This window comes from Ambystoma mexicanum, chromosome 1p (genome assembly GCF_040938575.1).
Source record: "Ambystoma mexicanum isolate Mex_15411 chromosome 1p, UKY_AmexF1_1, whole genome shotgun sequence".
Classification (NCBI taxonomy): Eukaryota; Metazoa; Chordata; class Amphibia; order Caudata; family Ambystomatidae; genus Ambystoma; species Ambystoma mexicanum.
This window is the reverse complement of record NC_090921.1, coordinates 1010902820-1010921177: the sequence shown is the minus strand read 5'-3', so window position 1 is coordinate 1010921177 and position 18358 is coordinate 1010902820. Positions and strand designations below refer to the sequence as shown.

The 18358-nt window shown below is 43.7% G+C and overlaps 1 protein-coding gene across 3 annotated transcripts in view; it reads left to right on the top strand.

Annotated features, from left to right (window-relative positions):
• Positions 1-756: 756 nt before the first annotated feature.
• The window catches only part of PDPR (pyruvate dehydrogenase phosphatase regulatory subunit), a 1147433-nt gene continuing 1129831 nt past the window's right edge, over positions 757-18358 (top strand). For all 3 annotated transcript variants that reach the window (XM_069655114.1, XM_069655129.1, XM_069655120.1), the window contains exon 1: positions 757-907. The gene's annotated coding sequence lies outside the window, so the exon portion shown is untranslated. The remainder of the gene's footprint in view (positions 908-18358) is intronic.

Below are 18358 nucleotides of genomic sequence, written 5' to 3'. Positions count from 1 at the left end.
CCGCCTTGGCCCATACAGCACTTGCCAGCCTCCACCCTTGTGGGCACCACACTCCTGCTCTCTCCCTCTACCCCCTCAGCCCCCCACACACTTACCACCTTGCCATGCACTTGCACAGTAGGATTGTCACAAGGCCAAAATAACAGTTTCTGTTGTTCTACTTTTGTTCCCATGCCCCCGCCTGTCTTGTGGCGCCTGAAAACACTTGTGTATAGGTGCCATTAAAATGTCCAATAAATAAAAAAATAAGCTACCTACTCATTTAAGCCACGCCCAGCACAATTTGGCCTCCAATACGTAATACGTTCCGATAGGCCCCCATCCAATTATGGGAATCCCACTTAAAGGTATGTAGTTCCAATGTTCCATACCCAGAACCACCTCTAAAAGCCACAGACCTCTCTTTACCTCTCAAAATCAGAACTAGTTTGTTTCTAAAGCATGCGCAGAGATTCATTTACGGTCAGCCTTTCCAGACAAGAAGTCTTGAAATGTAGCCTGTGTTTACCCAAATACACTTTCAAAGTTTGCATGGAAACTGCATGGCTCCAGGAGTAAGCACTCAAGCACTACGATGATCCCATGTAGGCTGAAGGGATGATGTAAAGTCGTGACGCAGAAGTTGAACCATAACATTACAAGCAAAACAACAGAGTTAATCTGTGGCGCTAATGTAGACTGCACGTTTCATCAGGGAACGTACAGTGTAGGTCACATGATTAAGACGTACTGGTAGGTGCCTTCCTCTAATAGGAACTAGTATCTATAATCCTGGCTAAGGGCAGGAAAGAAGACAGTTCTACCAAAAGTCCTTCCACTTAAAACAAACTGCCGACTGGCAGCGAGACGAGGGGCGTCGCTAAAGGCACAATAGCAGCTGAAAAACAGTGAAACTTCTCGCTGCACAGTGAGTATAGTTGACTCTGTGACAACTTAATACGATTCAGGCTGGCTGAGGGCAGATTGACAGGTGGTCTAAGGTTACTGTCGGGACTTGCAGAAGGGGACAGACATTTACTTGATGACCGGCATAGTGGTATGACGATGCTCTCTGGAGGTTGCCGATTTCACCATTTCCAAGTGTGCTTTCAAATGTCACTTTGGGACACCCGGCATTGTAGGGGCACATCACACCTGTAACTTGCAATGTTCCTAGTCCTGACGTTAAAATAGTAAATTAAAAATGGATGAGGTATTCAAGTCCTTTCCCACAAATATAAAAGGAGAGGACTTGTATATTTCGATGTGCAAATAGTTCAATATAACTTTACATACAATTTATAACAGTAAAAAGCGTGTAAAATATACATATCAATCACAAAAAGATTATAAACATTGAACCAGTATAAAATGCATATGTTACAAATGTTTAAACATCAGTGAAACATATCATATAAATCCATTCACATTGCTATTCATTTCTTGACCTTAATGCCAATCTTCCTCCATAGGTGCATGAATGCAATAGTTAGCAATGCTTATCTACTTGAAATCAATGGGCCCAGAACTGGTCAGTGTCTAACCACTGTAAGTCACAGCTCTCAACCTTTTTTGGCCCCAAGGCAGGTGAAAGCCCAATGACCTATATGGGCGTGAAAGGGGTTTGCCACTTGGCGGGTAAGAGAGCTGCTTACTTGGCAGTGACATCCACCAAAGGCATGTGAGTTGAGAGGTATGCTGTAAATTGTTCACAGGATCTCCCAGATATCTACTTCAAAGCTTATGCATTGGGTTAATAGATGTTTAGTACTTTCGAACACACGAGGAAGCAAACATGCTCTGCAGATCCTGTGTTCTCTAGGTATCCCTTTTGTAGTACCAGTATTAATTGCGAAAGTAACAGATTAATTCGTAGCCTCATAAAAATGTCCATAACTTCGGAGAAGGAAAACGCAGTAGGTGCTTCAGAGTGACTAAAAAGGAAACATCTGGGTAGAAAACTCAGCAAGCAATAATAAGTTACATGCATACTCCAGTGCCACCGTCATACTTTGTCAATGAAGTCCATTTTAAGTCACTCAAATCACCTATTCCCATCTGGTTTTTCAATTAATTTACAATAAAGCTTATTGCATATTTCAGTAAAATTCATTAAGGATTGTAATTGTTAAGTAGTAGTTTGCCTAGAATACCCATCATGGACTCATAAGTCATATGAATACGCATATAAAAGATACATCTGTACACTTCAATTATGTCATCCACGGAAATCAAGCCTAGTTCTAATCTAATACATTATGTTGAGGTACATGCAGGTAATCCTAAAATAGCACTTCAAAATGCCCTTTCCGGTTTGTCTAGTCATATACGTACATCTTCACAAAACTTGTTTCCATCCCATACGTAACAATTGGCATAATTTGCTGTTTGTATATCTTAAGTAGCCCATGCATAAAATAACCCTTTTTCTGGTACATAAATTGACTGATTCCAACATAACGGGCTTGCGCATTGTTGTACTTCCGTTCTCGAGTACAGATATCTATATTGAGGCTGCTAAGCAAGACACCTAAGTAAACAAATTGACTTGCCTCCTTTATTTTATTGCCATATATATCCCAATGTATAATGACTTTAGATGTTTTCCTACTAAATGGCAGTATCTTAGTTTTCTGAAAATTAATTCTCAACTAAGTAATCATTGCCTATTCACATAAATCAGATAACTAGCATTTTAACCCTACCAGCATTTGATCTAAGACAACAGTATCATTGGCACATCACAGCTTGGTAATAGGTTTCCCACTAATCCTGGGAGGGTAGTTATGAATTCAAAAAAGATAGTCTGGCAAATCTTCTAAATACAGATTAAATAATGCAAGCAGCAAGACAAACCCTTCCCTAAGGCCACCATTTATCTGCATAGATTGATATAATGTACCTTTCGAATCCAGTATAATTCTTACTGAGGTTTCCGAGTGGAGTCTAATAAGTATGTTAATAAACCATCTAGGATACCCGAGCTGTGTTATTTATACCAAAGCCTATTACGGTCTACGATGTCAGAGGCTGAACCAAACTCTATCAAGGTAGCATAGAGCGTATTGAGTGAAATCCTATCTGCTTGGCATATCAGCAATTGTAAAACCATCCCTTTATGTGAAGCTGATTGTCCCCTTCGGAATTCTGTGTGGAATGAAGAGAGGCTCCCCCTTGGCCTCTGTCCTCTAATATGTTATAAGAGAAGATCTTACTGTTAATATCTAGCACAGCCAATAAACTGTAGTTTACTGGATAGGTCCTGTGTCCATTTTTGAATACAGGGATGAATATAGAATTACTCCATGAGTTAGGGGCACAGTTATCCTGAGTAATTGTAAGATAATGTGACAAATTGTCCCACAGCTCAGGGTTATGCTTAATAGCCATATTACAAAAACAATCTGGGCCTGGGGGCGAGAAGGATTTCAATGATAATGTAATTGTCATCCGTTAAACGGACTATATTTTTGAAGACTTGCACAGTATGGTATCAAACATATCAAAGAGTTTGGGCTCAGCCCTTGCTCTAATTTGTGAGAAATGCCACCAGATATGTTTTCAGATATGGGGTTTAGTAATATGGGGTTTAGTAATCTATTAATAGAGACTATTTTAAATGTATTCACACATGCCAGAATTTCTTGGTATTAGCTGACCGTAAAATACCTAACAAAAGGCACCAACGAGCATTGTTGGTTGCAAGCTTGTATTGAATAAGCCATTTTCTATATTGTCATTTCAATGTATTTATCATGGGTATTGCCTCTTTTGTGTCTGGTCTGTATACTTTCAACCAATGCCAGATTGTCTGATGTTTCAATCTTTGTTGTTCTGCTTGTTTAGCATCTTAGATCACTATGTTACCTTCTTCTATCGACCCACCAATTCAACTTTTTCCTATCTTTGCATATTCAGAAATCAGTTCCTCAATCCAATCCGTGGAAGTACCGGAAGGCCAGATTGGATAGTTTCTATAAGAAATTGGTAATTCTGCCAAATATGTAGATGTTATTTAACTCCATGTGTTTCCCAAGCCGTGATCACTGCACATCGTGGGAGTTAAAACAAACCCGCTCACCATGTTCTCTAGGTTAACATTAACAAAAACATAACCAAAGTACTGCTGTTATTACCCATGCACAAGGTCGTTTTTCTTGGGATATCACCTTTGATGTGACCCTTTAGCATGATCAAATATCGGCTCGACATGCAACTAAGTCATTGATTACCTTGATTGTTCATTTCTTTGGGCAATAGAAAGTCACTGGTGAGTGACCCATGACGCTAGCCACTTGGAGGCCTCCATAGTCTCATGCTGGCCCTAGTGGGCATTAAAGTGCCCTCCTCCCCCCACTGTTATCAGAGGAGAGTTAATTTAAGAATAACTATTCATTATAACTATTAGTGACTGCATGATCTTACTAGTCTGAACTCCACCAGGAGGATCATATGTGTTAATAATGAAGACCCATCAGCAATGTGTACCCAGATTAAGCCTTAATTTCCTAGCTAAGACAGTGGACATTCTATATGGTCTTTCAACTCGGTTAATGTAAACTCTTTATTTGCACCAATTATCGGGCCGACCACGGCGTTGTTGTAATGCTATCCTACAAAGGACAGTTTATCAGTCAATAACAATCTTATATAGCAAGAAAACGTTTTTACAAAGTAATTGAAATCCCCCATTTTCATGCATAAAGATCTTGTAGCCACGCGTATTTCAACTCAAGCTCCTAAAATGAATTACCTATTGTTGGGGTCAATAAAGGAAACCATGTTATAAGATCCACAGCAGCCAAAACCCATTGGCTGCTTTCCATGGCCCCATCCTCAGTAGGGCAGTCTATTTTGGTCAGAACCCCTCCCTGATTTTTTTTTTACATATGACCTTAAGATTTTTATAATCAATGTTTGGCTTTATCTCTTTAATCCGAGATACACTATCGGATATCAGAACGTCAAACCTCATTTTTAATATCAACTGAGTACTGTCCATAACCAAAGAGACCACATGGCTCGAAGTGCAGTGTACACATGTCGCATTGGCCCCCATCCATTGGAAAATATTTATGTAGCCAATGTCCCAGGAAGAAATCGCAGAGCATCAGAATCGTATACAGCAAAGGCAAAACAAACGTTCTGTTTATCAGTGAGCTATCCTTGGTAGGAAACAGTTCTTTTATAATAAATGAGGTACAGTTGTTACAAAAATCTTTTTTAGACTTTACTATTGTAGCGGGATCAGTTCTTCAGACGTATCCACTCGGTTATCCTCAGGTAAACCCATAGCAGCCACCATCAGGGTGATCTCATCTCTACCAGATTAACTATTTCATATTTCGAGGCTACTGATTGCGCTGAATGACATTCACCCCAGGAACATTCTTTATCCAGTGGATTATGTTGCTTGGTTTTATATAGCCAATTATCTAAACAAGCGTTCTTGAGTGTTTTGGACCCTTTGTACCGTTCCCTTTATTTTGTCTATTAGCAGTATTATGGCTTAAAGCATACATGTCTGTGGTTTCCTTCAGAATGTTTTTCTCTGTGTACATATCTAGTCTGGTTATCTTTTCTTTTCCTCATTCCCTTTTACCCTCCGTATCTTGTGTTTCTTTTTGCTTGTTCATTTGCTTCTACCTCAATAGAGATGCTTGTGCATAATAGGGTATCCTGCCCAGAAGCCCAAGACATGTCCACTAGAGATGGATCTTTAAGGGACAGATCTTCTATAAGCGCTAGTGAGGGACAAAGACTACCTGCTGCTTTTGTAATTTTATCCAGGGCACTACCTAGTTTTAGTTGCAAGATGATCAATTCCAACATGGAACGCTGCTTCTTTTGTTAATTTAAATCTCTTTTTTTAGCAGGAGCAATGCATTCAGAGTAGGATCTGATAAATGAGATATAACTGAATCATTTAGAGGAGTCGTTTTTTCACTTGTTCAAGTACTGCGTAACCAGCGAGCTATTGTTTGGTCTTTATTCTGTCATGCCACTCCAATTTTCCTCATGCACAATCGCTTCACTTACTTGCCCTGGGCATTTAGCCACTGCTGTACGTTGGTGATTATAACACAATTCCAAAAGAGAATTAGCAATCGTAACTTCGTCAGTGTTACCATCTATATTGTCATCAGTTGGATTGATCTCTCCATCACTCAGAATTAGATCTAGGGGATTTAGTAAGCACTGAAAAATTTCCGGAATTTTTCCACCATTTCCAGAGCTCATTGACAGCACTCTGGCAGACCGTCAATCAGACGTCAAAGCCATTTAGCTGGTTATGACGGCTGAATCATCTGTCTTCTCCATCCCCATAGCACTACGCAAAGGATATGGCATGTATACAATTCTGCACAATCAGATCACCAATGAATAACAAACAGGGATTCTCCTAAAGTTGTGTGTCGATATTGACTCTCTATAGCTGTAACATGCAGAGCTGCAGACTGGTATATATAAGAAACTCCAGGGGCCCTGAAATGCCTAAGAAGACTTGTCTTCCTAGAGAAACGAAAACATTTATACTCTTTTACAAACTATGTAAAAAGTAATTATTTTTCATTGCCTCTATTGATTAATGTACAGGTGATCCACAGGGCAGAAACATGGACATATTTATTGTTCAGTTCATAACAAAATACACTTATTGTGATACAAAAGACAGATATTGTCGGTTGTGTCACAATACTTTATATCCAGAGACAGCCAAGCACATTTTCACTGAATGTAGGATACTGGGTCCAGAATATATGAATTGGTTGGGACCATTTGTACAGAACTATGAATACATAAAGAGTGATCATTTTTGGGTCTATTGTCTCAATACGGATAGCCAGAAAGTACATATTGCTATGTATCATCTGTGGCTAATTATTAAGAAACGTTTAGATAGTGTAAGAAGAACTATTGTCAGAATATAATTGTTGTCCTTTATAAAAAGTAAGTAATTTGTTTTAGTTGGATATTTGATGCCCTGGCAAATGTATGATGTTTTTATGTAGGACATACTGGGCCTCATTCCGAGGTTGGTGGTAGTCATGGCGCTATTTGGGCCATGACTGCCACCAATAATGGTACCGTGTCCGGTTTGGTGCAATGGGGACTTACCGGTCTAGTCAGACCTTGGCGGGACCTGTAAGTCCCCATTCACCAAACCATTCCCCATTCCCATTGAGCTCTCATAGGGCTCAATGGGAATGGGGAGGGCACAAATAACGGGCTGGCGTATGCCAAGCCCATTATTTGCGCCCAGGTCCCTTAACGGGTCCCGTCCTTAACACCTGGTCAGACCAGGTGTTAAGGAAGGGAACCGCTAAGGGACCTTGTAGTAGGGCGGTAAGGGATTACTGGCACCTGTCTCCTTACCGGTGCCCGGTATCCCTTACCGCCCTACTCGGAATGAGGCCGACTGTGTTGGTTTTAATGGAATAACAGATTTGACATATTGTGTTTTTATTGTCTTAGTGTTTTGTTTCTTAAAGTTTTGTAAAGTTTCTTTGAAACTAAACAAATAAAGAAATAATAATAATAAAATACACTTCAGAAAATACATAAAACACATAGTGCAAATAAAAAAATGCATAAAGCATGAAATAACATACGGTACACGCAGTATAAAGTTCTTGACGTGCCCCAAGTGCTCTAGTTTGTAAACATGACTTTGTATCGCAATTTACGTTTACTTTGTTTGCAGTAAATATCAAATAAAAGTTTCACTGTGCATGGTTGTCCTCTGGATGGTAGCAGAGCGCCAAACATAATGTGCGTTTGTGGTGGCATGCACCATTTTACATAAAGCGCATTTACATTTGTTATCCTCCGTTGCCATGTGCCCAGTGCATTTGTCTTAGGTTGAGTAGATAAACTAAGTTGTTGGACCTGCAGGTCTAGCAAAATATTAAAGAATTTGCAAGGCCTGACTTATCTCTCTTATGTCTTACTTTAACAGTATTTCAAAAAAGGTAGCACACGCTCCTCTCCAGAAAGAACATGGCATGATAACCTATTCTGAGATGAGAGTTTGCAGCACCCGCTTTTTGCTGACTGTACCTTTCACAGATGGGAAATATCCATTTGCATATCAGTCTTTGTCCCGCCCACATGGGCAGTCCAGCACCGAAATGCTATGGCAATTCCTCTCTGAACAAGAGTACCAACAGCAACACCATGCACGTGTTTCATCCTTGTTGGGCCTCATCAGTGAGGTGAAGCTGTGCCTCTCTGAGCACAGGGAGCAGGGAGTCCACGTCTGGTTGCCCCCAGGTAACTCAGGGTGACCAACCCCAAGTTCCTTGCAAATATTTCAAAAAAGGTAGCAGGCGCTCCTCTCCAGAAAGAACATGGCATGATAACCTGTTCTGAGATGAGAGTTTGCAGCACACGCTATTTGCTCACTGTACCTTTCACAGATGGGAAATATCCATTTGCATATCAGTCTTTGAGGCCCAACAAGGCTGAAACACGTGTATGGGGTTGCGGTTGGTACTCTTGTTCAGAGAGGAATTGCCATAATATTTCAGTGCTGGACTGCCCATGTGGATGGGACAAAGACTGATATGCAAATGGATATTTCCCATCTGTGAAAGGTACAGTGAGCAAAAAGCGCGCGCTGCAAACTCTCATCTCAGAACAGGTTATCATGCCATGTTCTTTCTGGAGAGGAGCGCCTGCTAGCTTTTTTTGAAATATTTGCAAGGAACTTGGGATTGGTCACCCTGAGATACCTGGGGGCAACCAGACGTGTACTCCCTGCTTACTGTGCTCAGAGAGGCACAGCATCACCTCACTGATGAGGCCCAACCAGGCTGAAACACGTGTATGGGGTTGCTGGTGGTACTCTTGTTCAGAAGGGAATTGCCATAGCATTTCGGTGCTGGACTGCTCATGTGGGCGGGACAAAGACTGATATGCAAATGGATATTTCCCATTTGTGAAAGGTACAGTGAGCAAAAAGCAGATGGCTGCGAACTCTCAAAGTGGTTAATAACCACAGAACAGGTTATCATGCTGTGTTCTTTCGAGAGAGGGGCGCCTGCTACCTTTTTTGTTACTTCGACAGTACACAAAAATGCTTCTTTCTGACTCGACGTCAGGGTGAATTTCAAATTGGTGTTCAAGGAGTTCAACCACAAAAAGAAAGCCTTTAGTGTGTCAAAGGCTCCATGCCACACAATAAGAATGTCATCTATAAAGCGACAATATGCTACCAATACAAGTTAGAAGTTGATGAATAGTGGTGTCCTTGACAGAGGAAAGCCCACAAGACTTCTGCATCTACATTGTGAAGCATTGTCACCCATTTTCCTAAATAATTGGTTCTCAAATCAATAAAGCCTGTGCAGAATAACAGATATGTGTTTTAACGTTTCTATATCTCCCAGCTTGATGCAAAAGTAACATCCAGCAGACGACGCTCGCTTACAGATTTTCAGTAGTTGATTTGTTGGTAGTAAATTAATTTTAAACCACATACATTGCATTCTTATCCTCCTGCGTCTTGATCCAGTTGTCAGCCAAATTTTCCATTTAACCTTGGCGGGATTGTTGGTAATTTCATCGGGATCAGTTTGCAGATGTATCAGGTGAGCACCACATCCGTTTTCAACAAGTCGAGGCTATCATTCTTCAGGGCCAACAAGTCGAGGCTATCATTCTTCAGGGCCTCTTCCAAGATTCGGTAAGGCCTAGTGGGGCATGGCAGTATACATTTTCTGTAAAACGACAGAGATTTCCATAGTGACCTCGCTGCTAGTTAGGTCAGACCCAGTTCATATCGGATGACAGCAGTAGGAATTAAGTTCGACAATCCGAGGAGTTTCCTCCAGAAAGATACTTCCAGTGTGGTCCAGATTTCCCACGGGGTACATAAAAATCCTTCTGCACCGTATAATAATGCCTGATGTCATGACTTTGGCTTTATAGAATGTTAGTATGGACAACAACGAAAATGTACCAAATTTCTTTTGGATTACTCGACCGTGGACAATTAGAAGCCAACTTTTTGCCTTCAAGGCTGTCTGTCGTGAAAGGTCCACCTCGCTGTTGTTGATCAAGGCACCTAAGTAAAACGCCTTGTTGATGATTGCCAACTGCTGCTTGTCCAGCTACCATTTGAAAGCAGGGCCCTGCAGCGGGCCTCGAGGGCCAAGAACCATTATGTTGGTCTTTGCTGGATTCATTACCAAGCTGTTCATGGCAAGGTACTCATGCAGGCTATCCATGGTCCTTTGAAGACCAATTGGCGTAGTATCAATCAACACAATATCGTCTGCGTAAAGAATTTGTGGTAGACGCTGGGCTCCTATTTTGGGGGAGGAGGGGGAGTTCGGATCTTGCTCATATGAGCCTCAACATCTGATAAGAATAGGTTAACCTAAGTTGCAGCGAGCGGACATCCTTGTTTGAAACCTTTTGACATATTAATCTTCGTTGTTAGGAGCCCTTGGGCATTTAGACGAATTCTTACATTGGTAGCATTGTAAAGAGACTTGATTTGCTGCCAGAAACTCTGGAGGGCTATTCCAAGCTTCCATTTTTTACCACAGCCATTGCGGATTTATACTGTCAAAGGCTTTTCTTAGATCTATAAAAGCCAGGTAGATCTTGATATTATCTTTATGGGCCTTTACTTTTATAAGATTCAATAGGAGGAGGTTTAAGTCTATTCCAACTCCTTTTTAATGAACCCTGTTTGTCGAGGGTCTTCTCTTTCACTGCAAGTAATCCACAACTTTATTTGCTGCAGGGGGTAGGCTGCAAAGAGTTTGCCTACTGAACCTAGGAGGACAATCGGACGATAGTTTGACGGCTTATCCCTGGGTCTTTTCTTACAGATGGGGAAAATTATTGCTGACCTCCAAAAAACGTGGTATCGCTTCAGTCTTCAAGATTTGCTTAACAAATGCAAAAATAAAGGGTGCCCAAACTTCCTGAGCAGCCTTAATCATCGCATTAGCCATGTCCTCCGGCCCAAGAGCTCTATTGGCCTTTTTGACAAGTTGGAGTTTTTCTGGTCCTGAAGAAGATGCACTTACGGCCTTTGTTCGTGGAAACTAGTGGGGCTGACCTGTAGAAGCTTTTTGTACTTGGTTGGTTGATGTGGCCTGTTGGTTTAGGCCTATGAACAGTAGTTGGCCACAGTGCCTAGATTAGTTGTGCCATCCGGCAGATTGCACTATTATCATAGCCATTATGTCCGCCACTTTTCATGCATTTGCATTTTGTATACTGTGACCAAGAGTGGTAGGTTTGCAAATTGTAGTCTTTTTGAGCTACTTGTATGCATTTGTACTTTTGTGATACAGAGTCCTGTTTACAAAAAAGAGCACTTTGGAGCATGCCAAGCACTTTATACTGCTTGTACTGCATATGTTGTCATGCTTTATGCATTTTTAAAATGTACACTATGTGGTTAATGTATTTTCTAAAGTGTTTTTGTTATGAATTGAACAATACATATTAGTGTTTCTGCCCTGTGTGCACCTGTACATTAATCAATACAGGACGGATGGTCCCTAATGAAAAATAATGACCTTTTACATAGTTTGTGAAAGAATATAAATGTATTCATTTTTCTAGGAAGACATATGTGTTTATCACTGGAGCTGCAGATTGGTGACTGGTCCCAACACTTTTCCCTGCTATTCATGAATTCACTATCTTGCGGTGCTTGGAATTATGTAGCAGCAGGGGTAGGGGGAGGCTGCAAACTGTAGTCCAAAAGACTCTGTAAGGCTACAATACTGACGACTGGCCCCAACACTTAGACCTGCAATTCGAGCACATGCGTGTTAATTGAAATTATGTAGCAGCAGAGGTATGGGCTGCAAGCCATAGACCAAAAGACTCTGTAATCGAACACTAGCACAACGTAGATTAAAGACCGACTTGTCCCAAAAATGTGCGGAAAGGATAATTGATTTATCTAACTACAGGCGTAGAAATGTGGGGGACATGTTTTGGAACCTGGGTGTAGCGCAACGTGAAGTCCGAGGCCTTTTTAAGGAGCCCTCGGGTGTGTTGACATTTGGGGTATGATGAACACCGGGATATGTTTCGAATACAGAATTAGTGGTTGAGGCTGAGGCTTTGCAGATATACAGGGAATGGTTGAGGGGCTCTGAGTACTAAAAAAAGAGGCATATGAAAGCTATAGAGCTGAAGTCTAGCAAAGGGGTTGTGGGCAGGGATGGCATTAGGGCCTTTCAAAACATTAGATGTGTGCAGTGAACACGTTACAGTCCACCTTTGCTGATGCTCTCAGGTGATCACCTCCCCCTTGCAGTATGCAGTGAACTAATATTCTTATCCCCTCATTGCCTTTTTACTCAGGTTTCCTGGACATTAGCACCCTGCTGTCAAAGAGCGATTTAATGTTTTTTAGCAGCCATTCAGTGTTTCAGTTGCCTGCAGTATGCCTGTATCATGATCATCGGCACCTAGTAACCACCCGCTGCCTTCTTTTGATTATAACCATCCCACGGGGGGCCCCAATTATCATGTTGAAATGGGTACTCGCATGCCCTGGTTGTGAGAGTGGTCAGACTCTGGTCTGTTGGTTGCCAATGACTGTCTCTACGCATACTAGTACGAGGGTCTTGGTACAGTAGAGGTGCTCAGAATTTCGTCCAAAGTGTGATAATGACTTAGTGCTTTTGAGTGAGGCAGTTATGTTATTGGGATTTATACTGAGCTCTGCTGCAATTTTCATGGTCTCCAGGTGCTCTGCCGGATCTAAAAGAGAAGGGGTGGATGAGGTCATGGATAGAGAGGAAAATGCAAGATAGCAGTGCCTTTTGCATGGATGAATGCAGACCGGACATAGCCTGAGCACTTTGTAGGGGTCAGTTTGTAGGTGTTCTGTGTCAAGAACAGAGGCATTTCGGTGTGAAGTGCATAGGGGAATTTGTGTCCGAAGGGGAGTCTTTTGTTCCGGGTGCTAGAATGCATTGGTTAAGGGCATGCCATGCAAGTTGGTTTTGGATGTGTGCAGTGTTCTGATGTTAGTTGTGAGGGGTGTTCATTTGCCATGTGTGGGTGGCATAGGTGGTATGCATATTTTGTTTTGGAACAAAGAATTTGAGTGGGTTATGCAGGGAGCAGTCAGAGACCGTAATCTGCAGACAAACCTGAAATCACATATAGCAGATTATACACTGCATAGCAATGCACGAACATGATATGACATTTATAATGCACCTATACACAAGTGTTTCAAGGTGCGACGAGGCAAGGGAGGGGAACAAAGGGGGGACAGACAACGATCCTACTAGGCCAGGTGTCATTCAGATCTCGCAAGTGCATGGGAAGGGGGCTGGGACAGTGCAGTACATGGGGGAAAAGATGATAACAACAGTTAACGGCCAACAAGTGGCAAGTGCAAGAGTAAGTGCATACATCAGTTGTCCAGGGCTGGTAGGGGGAAGTGTAGGGATACAAAAACAGTCCCCAAGTGCGGGGGTTGCCAGGTGGCCAGTGCAGGTGTGTGAAGCTGGCAGGGGAGGGACCTGGGCCCGAGATCAGAGGGTGTCCAGGTAGCCAGTGCAGTTCCGGTTACAGCCAGGAGGTCAGCAGAGGAGAGGAGAAAAGGCAGAAGCAAAGAGAAAGGTTTAAGGTGCTTCCGGAACCGGAGATGGTTCTCCTCAAGTTTAAGGGAGGCAGGGAGGCTGTTCCAGAGGGAGGCACCAGCCGAAGAAAGAGATCTACCACCAACTTGTTGCTTGGAGAAGCGACTGACCCTGAGGGAGTTGGAGGCGGACGAGCGCAGAGCTCGAGAAGGAAGATATTTAGGAAGAGAGATTCAATGGTATTGGGGCCCCAGAAGGCCTTGTGGACGATGCAGAGGGTTTTGAACTTAATCCTCGCAGCCACTGGGAGCCAGTGCAGAGATTTCAATCCTGGAGAGATACGATCCCTGGGCTTGAGGCCAAGGACAAGTCTTGCAGTCCTGCTTTGCTCTGGATAAGTTGCAGAGGGCGGAGAGTAGAAGCAGGCAGCTTTAGAAAGAGGCTGTTGCAATATTCCACCCTAGAGAGAACCAGAGCTCTGCAGACAGTGAGCTTCTGGGGGAAGGAGAGGAAAGGAAGAATACCTCTGAGGAGGTGCAGTTGGTAGTGTGACTTCTTAGAGACGTCCGAGATGTGAGGAGAGAAGGAGAGTGTGGAGTCGAAAATGACCCTGAGGTTTTCAGCCTTGCAGGTGGAAGCAGGAAGAGGGCCAAGAGAGGCCGGCCAGAGAGCTACAGGGAAGGAGGGAGCGGGTGTGCCGATGAGGAGAATCTCAGTCTTACTGACCTCATTGCAATGAATAGAAAGTCAGAGAAATACCTGGAAAAGGCCTTACAACTTGGTGTACTCCCCATACTCCTGCTGCTGGCCTCTTGCAGACAGGCCTCATTTCTCTCTCTATCTCTTAATCTGCCTCATAGATACGTTTTGCCCTATCTGCCACAAGAATCTGGGATTGGCAGATGTAGGAAGAGTGCAGTCTGGAGACTCGCTCATTACCATAAGTCAAATGCAAAGAACTATGGGTGGCAAGAACATTTGGTTTGGTGAAACAACTGCTTAAAATATGAATGCTACAGGTACCCCTTTCAACTTCGTTTGTATGTAGGTTGTCAGGCTTTTTGCCATTTCAAGTGCGCTAGTTCTGAATGAGCAGCGCCTGTCACTCACACACAAGGTGATTCAGAGAGAGCACGGCACACACCGCGACGGACTCCTTCAAAAGCAGAGCTTGAGTGACAGATGTGCACATGGAATTAGATGCACTGCGAGAGGGGTTAACCCTGGCAGGCAAGCACAAATATTGATGCAGGTACCCTCTCTCAAATGCACTTAGTAACGACATACTGTCATTGATATAGGCCCGTGCCCACATTGATTCAATATGGCACCAGATACATTTGGTGATGCTCACATACACAGACAGCATAATAGGCATACACTCATGCACTCTAATAAGAATACAGTGACAGGCACTCATAGTTTACGATACTGTCCAGCACACCTTTGTGTACGATCCACACAATGGTGTGGTATATTAATGGTCATTTTCTTATATGTATTTTTTTTCAGCAGATCTTTTTATTGAGTTTTTCAAAACATGTCAATGCAGCATAAAACAGAATTTGAAGCATAGAAAAACAATAATAAAACAAGTCTGGGGGGGCGGGGGTCTCAGAGGGGGCAGCAATACACGTAAGCATAGTTACTCAATCTTGGGGCATTTCGGAGGCAATTAGGAGACAATGGTAGGAGTCAGTGTTTATAGGGATGGGACTGAAGTGGGGGGGAGATGAAGGTCTGATTCCATCTCTGTTCCGGGAGCTCTAGTTCGTTGGGCAGCTTACGAGCGAGTCCCTCAGGTATACGGCAGCCATTTTAGTCATGCTTCGCCATCCAGCGGAGGTTTGGAGGTTGCCGTGTTACACCCGGAAATTGCTCTGCATAATCTAACCAGGATGCCCAAACACTGTAGAATTTACTTCTGTTTCCGTTGCGGAAGGCAGTTATTTTTTCTGCAATATCCCTGCATTTTGTCCACCACATGGGAATTGCTAGGCCTTCGGGGTGCTTCCACAGTCTGGCAATCGAGATTTTTGAGTAGGTAAGAGCATAGTTCGGCTAGGCGGCCAGACACCAGAAACTGCCCTTCGCCCGTAGCCCCCAGTAGGACTATTCGTAGGTCCCATGGGATTGACAATCCTGTGATTAGTCAGATTTGTTCTAATATTTTTTTCCAGAACTGTATAGTTTTCGGACATGTCCATAAAAGGTGAAACAATATGCCTGTGTCTGGGCAGCCTCTCCAGCATTGTGATGGCATTGCTGGGTTGCTTTTATTTAGAATCTCTTGTGTAAGGTACCACCTGTAGCACACTTTGATCGCTCCCTCTTTGTTTGTGATGCATTTTGAGCTCTTGTGCATTTGAGTCCAGATTTGGTTCCATTCCTCCAGGCCCAGTTCTTTTCATATGTCCCTTTCACATTTCTGCATATAGGTTTCTTTTTTGTTGGGGTCTGCTCTGTCTAATAGTCTGTATAGGGTGGATATCTTGCCTGATGGGGCAATCGCCGTTAGGGTGAGTTCTAGCGCTGTTAGATCCCTGCCCCCCTGTGCTTTTATGTTGCTGTGGGATAGCCTGTGCCTGAGTTGCGCATAGCGGAATCCTTTGGTTTCTGGAACCCTGAATTTTTTTTTTTTACATGCTTCATATGTTAGTGGGTCGCCGTTTGAGACAGAGTCTGATATTTGCTTGAGGCCCCTCTCTCTCCACTTGTCGAAACCGTTTGGCAGTATTCCCGGGCTAAAGTCGGGGTTATCCCAGATTGGGCCAGGGGTACCACAGTGCTCCTACAGTTCCATCGGCGAGCTGCCTTTTTCCAGCTTTCCACAGTGTTTCTGGTGGCTGTTAATGGGCCAGAGTTGGGGGGAGGGGGGAGGGGCGAGGGTCCCGGAGCATTGCGATTTGTGGAAGCGATTCTAAAGGGACCTGGCTCCAGTCTTCCTCTAGCTTCTTCCACCAAGGTTGGTTGGTGCTTATTTTCCACATGAAGGCTTGTGAAAGCTGCGCTTCGTGGCAGTATCTGGCAATGTCTGGCACCCCTAGGCCGCCTTTACCCGTTCTCCGGAGCATTCTTTTTTTAGCTATTCGCTGTTTTTCCCCCACTCCAAACGTATTTTAGGATGCTCGTTTGCAGCTTGGAAGTGCCAGACAATGATAGATCAATCTTGGTACCAGGTTCATATTCAAAGCTGTGATTCTCCCTATCCATGAGACCTCTAGTTTATCCCAGCGTTCCAGGTCGTTGTGCAGTTCTTTGAACAGTGGAGGGAAATGTATGCAATATGTTCTCCCTATTTTGTTTGGGATCTGGACTCCCAGGTAGCTGATGTGGGATTTTGCCCACTGGATAGGATGCCTAGCTGCCAATGGGCCTCATTACGAGTTGTTTGGTTAAAAATAAAAAGGAATTACCAGCATGCTGGTGCTACAGTGTCCGTGTAGAACTGCTGTCGGATTCAACGGGTGATTCCGAGTAAGCATGCCGAATCATGCTTCGCGCATACCACTGTTACCGGCACCGGAAATAACGTAATGGTCAGAACAGGAAATGCACCAGCGGCCATTATAAAAACACAATCCATTGCAATCCTCAGTACACAAGAGTGTTAGGCTAAACCTGAGTGACCACCCATATACTCGGACAAGGCTACCTGTTGTCCGAAAGTGCAAGCCCAGGTTCAATGAACCTGAACTTAAAATGCTTGCCGACACACTTTTAGAACACTCAGACGAAGTGTTCTGCACAGATCTACGGTGTCAAACACAGATCCGGAAGAAGGCCATATGGGAGGAGTTTGCCCGTAAGGTGTTGGCAGTGGGGACAACACCCAGGACAGTGCGGGACTGTAAAAGGAGGTGGGCCGATCTACGTCTCTGTGTGCGCAACATCCTTGCCGCACAGCGCGCCCAGGGCACAGCCACAGGAAGAGGACCACATCCCCTATTAAACTGCAGGCATGGGAGGAAATGTGCAGCAGTGTCATGCACGTTTGCGGTGACAGAGGGAGTGAGAGATGCAGAGGCTGGAGATGTGTCCTCCATTGATGCCGGTGAGTACCCGTAAGGCCAAAGTCACATCACACACCCTGTAACCCCAGTGAAAATGGCTAGGCCAATATGTCAAGTATGTATAACCATAGGTCCTGCAGGCATTTCACCCACCGTCAACCTCGTTGCACACATGCACATTGCACTTGCCCGCCAACCCCACCCATACACCAATCACACATCACACAGGTCCCCTGTATTGCACCCACTAATTTGATCTGGATGCACTCATACACACATCCCCCAGACAATGCACAACTGCTGTCATCACCGCCGTGCCACCACATGGCCAAAGTGACGTCAGTGACACCTACTCCCAGCAACAACACATGACAAGATGCACACATCGATGACACATGCGGCACAATTATCCCACACACCATGTCAGATCACGAAGAATCACCATCAACGCAGCAACTGCCATAGGCAGCAGTTACATGTGAAACAATCAGACACATGTCACAGAGCTTGTGTGGCATACCCCCCCAACACACAAACCGGTAAACACCAGTACCCCAGGCAACAGACACTGCTCACACCATGTACCCACATAACACATGCACCCACACAGCATCCACAACACATGCATGTGTGCACCATGCCATGCCCTCCACCAAGTCCATGACAATGCACATGAATCAGAAAGTACTAGTATTGATGTAAGATTGTTATTTTGTTCTCCCCTGTTCCCCTCCCTTGCCTTGTCGCGCTCTGAAATACTTGTGTATGAGCGCGATAGAAATAAAATTT